This window comes from Anneissia japonica, unplaced genomic scaffold (assembly GCF_011630105.1).
Source record: "Anneissia japonica isolate Jap-2015-1 unplaced genomic scaffold, ASM1163010v1 scaffold1274_len78327_cov138, whole genome shotgun sequence".
Taxonomy (NCBI): Eukaryota; Metazoa; Echinodermata; class Crinoidea; order Comatulida; family Comatulidae; genus Anneissia; species Anneissia japonica.
The window spans coordinates 81864-85336 of NW_022726535.1; the positions used below are offsets into that span (position 1 = coordinate 81864).

Genomic DNA, 3473 nt, shown 5'->3' on the forward strand with positions numbered 1-3473 from the left:
TGTGTACACATTCGTAAGTCCTTAAAATGCTCAAAATTACTCTTTATCTTTAAAATTCCTTTTAGAATGCTCAAAATTACTCTTTAAATAGAGCATGTTTTAGAATATTATACTTTTCAATCAGAAAGGCGCGTGCTTCGTGAGGGTCAAAGTACGGCAGATCACCTAACTCGTCCTCAATGACGAGTTCAAATCTAGTTATTATTATTATTATTATCATCATTATTATTTTTATTATTATTAATATCATCATTATTGCTCAATATGATATTTATGATTCTGAACTTTAAATCTTGACATCAATATCGTCAATAATATTGCTATTACCAAAACCTTGTAATGTCACCATCAATATTATCACTAATATACTGCAATAATGTTATCACTAGTATCATCACCAATATCATCACCACCTATTACCCTAAATGAAATAGTGATTATAATAAGTACGTACTCTGCAGGGGCGGTATGGTCCATCTGCAGGGACAGGGTACGCCATGGGTTCGGTGTGCCATGTCAGCATTTTTTAGTTCATATGCTGAGTCCGTCTAAAGCTTATAGATCGCCATGGTGTTCGTCTGCAGACTGTTGCCAACAACGGACAGCAGCTGACGTAGAGCTAGCATGTCTTCTTTCACTTTGTGCATCGGCTTTAGTGAGATACGGTCGATCTCTTGAACTATGGCCTTCTGTTTTTTCACATAATCTCTGAAAGAATTGTATAGATTAGTAAATATCCTTGTGTAAGATACGATATATAAAGATCTGTCAAACTATCAATTTCCTTTGACAAAACACTGTTGTATGCCCATATAGTCATGATGTGCCTGTATATGGCCATGATGTGATGTCATCATGACCATATTAAGGCATGTCACATGTTTTTGTCAACTAAACTTTGATAGTCTGGACAAGGCTTAATATACCCATATATAATTATGATGTGCCTATATAAGGTCATGATATGTCATCAACCATATTTAGGCATGTCACATGCTGCTGTCAAACAAAATTTAATAGCCTGCACTGGGCTTTTATACTACAGTACCCTTGAAGGGATTAGACCAGACAAATACAAAACTGGTAAACTACTCAAAAAAACAAAATGGCTGAGAAGTTACTGCGATACATGCTGCATGATCAAGGTTGCTTCTGCTTGTGGTAGTTTCATTAAAAAAAAAAATTCATCCAGTTGTTGAATTGTGCCTATAATTTATTTTTTTTTGACTCATGGGTATATGAGAAATTTAATCTAAATTATATTAACGTAAATGTTGTTGCTACACTGACCAATCAGCCATGTTTGTTTTGGTCAAGTGGATAACTGATTGCAAATTAACGCACTCTGGTTTACGTTACTTTCCATTGTCAATGAAGTCTATTTTTACGAACCATCCGAATGAAAGTAATACTCATTGTTTTTACAGGTTGGCGGTTTGTTTTTTAATGTTTTTTAGTACTACATTTAAAACCTTTATTCTATTATTATTATTAGTAGTATTATATGAATGTATAATAAGTAAATAAATATATTGGAATGGGATATCAAGTGGTACTAGGCATTCGGTGGCTCTGCTGCCAATTTTTTGCAATTTTGTGGTAATCTTGGAGTAATAATGAATGTAACAATCAATAGCAACGAGTAACAATTGCGATATCGATAACTTATCACCTAGTGGCGAGCTTTCACACACAATTGTGAAGTGGGACTGGGTGTGGCAATTGATACAACGGATCACAATGCAACGCTTGCCTGATTAGGGTACAAGATAAACCTTTGTTTTAGTCGCTTACCAAGCCCTCCCCACCCCCACAGGCTTCAGCTGGTAAAATACAGTATTGATGGTAGTTTAAATGTTCTATACACTCTGACTCTACTTCTTCTGGAAACCTACCTTGTACTAGTGCTTCCATTAGTAGTGCTGACTGTAGTTTTCAATGAAGCTGGATCTACCCCTCCTAATCCTTTACCAGCTGTACTGACAGCAGAGAAGGGGGTGTCGCTGTTCCTATTGATAAATAAATAGAAATGTTCAGCCCATGAACAGAGAAGCTTTGACAATCACTGAGCAATCTTACGTTAGTATTAAAATAAGAATCCTACCAACAATTTCTAATCCAGCTCCAAGACTAGGAGGTTTTTTTGCACCAAGACCACCTGTACCCAGGCCACCAGTTCAAAGACCACCTGTACCGAGGCCACCTGTAAATGCTACTCCTCACAAAGTGAGACCTGTTCCTGTTGTTCCAGCAAAGGTGTTGGTTGTGCCTCCTAATGTTAAACCGCATGCAGTTGTTGTAGCAGAAAATGAAAGACTTCCTAGAGAAGAGTAGTAGTTATGGCTGTAGATGTTGCAATACCACCAAGCTTCAGTGTTGTTGCCACTTGCCCAATAGTTTTAGCACCACCAAGATTTAGGCCTGTGGACCCTTGACCACCTAACTTGAATCCTCCAGAAGTTAGACCAGTAGTTGAAGTAGTGTTTGGAGTAATAAACGATCCAGTATCTGAAGAAATTATGTATTTTAAGAAAACAAAAAAGTAAAAATAATATAATAAAAATAATAACTCAATGGTGTATTTTATCATCATTAGTAAAAAGGGTAATCAAAGAATCTCACTATCACTAACAATAAAGTCTTCATTCAATTCATTTTAAAATGTTTTTTAAAAATACAAATAAAATGCTGATACTTTTTCAATTTAATATAAATCACTTAAAAATGTAAAGCAATCTTGAAATCAAAAACTTACTTAGGTATTAACAAAAATAGATAAAATTTATTTATATTTTAAAACTATGATCATTCATTAATTAAATAATAAAAATTTTTTTAGATATCTTGTAATTTAATAATACAGTATACGTATTTACTAGAAACCGGTTGGGTTGGTGTTGCTGAAGTACCAAAGCTAAATCCACCTCCAACAGTTCCTGAGAGTAGAATTTTTTCCAGCCCTATATGAAGAAAAAAGATATATTAATTTTATAGCTGAATATCTTGAGAATATAAAATATTTAAATCATCAATAAAGAGAGAAAAATATAAATTCATTAAGCATCAAAATCAATAATAAATAGTTCCCAGCCACGTATAAATAGTTAAAATTACAATAACCTCAAAATAACATCACATATGTTTTTTTTGGTGTTTTTTTTTGTCTTTTTGTATTAATCTTGCAACAGACTTTTGCGGAAGAAGTAGGCCTTGGCCTAAGCTTAGACCTACTACCTAGCCCCACTTTCCATAAATGAGAGTAATGTATAAAATAATAGGATTTTCAACCCCTGATTTATATGAAAATAAGTCATTTTAATACCCTTGACTTCCAAAACTGAAGCCTCCACCAGTTTGTCCACCTAATAGCTGTTGCTCTCGTATTTACAGCTGACTGTCCACCAAAAGAAAGCCTAGGCCTACCCTAGTTCTAGGCCTAGTAGTAGTCTAGGCCTAGAAGTATTAGCCTAGCC

The 3473-nt window shown here is 34.6% G+C and overlaps 1 long non-coding RNA gene across 1 annotated transcript; it reads right to left on the reverse strand.

Annotated features, from left to right (window-relative positions):
* Positions 1-1992: 1992 nt before the first annotated feature.
* On the reverse strand, positions 1993-2996 carry LOC117113216. Its single transcript, XR_004446165.1, has 3 exons — positions 2877-2996; positions 2105-2508; positions 1993-2009 (listed from the first exon to the last, which is right to left on the reverse strand). It is a non-coding gene; the product is annotated as an uncharacterized LOC117113216 (long non-coding RNA).
* Positions 2997-3473: the final 477 nt, after the last annotated feature.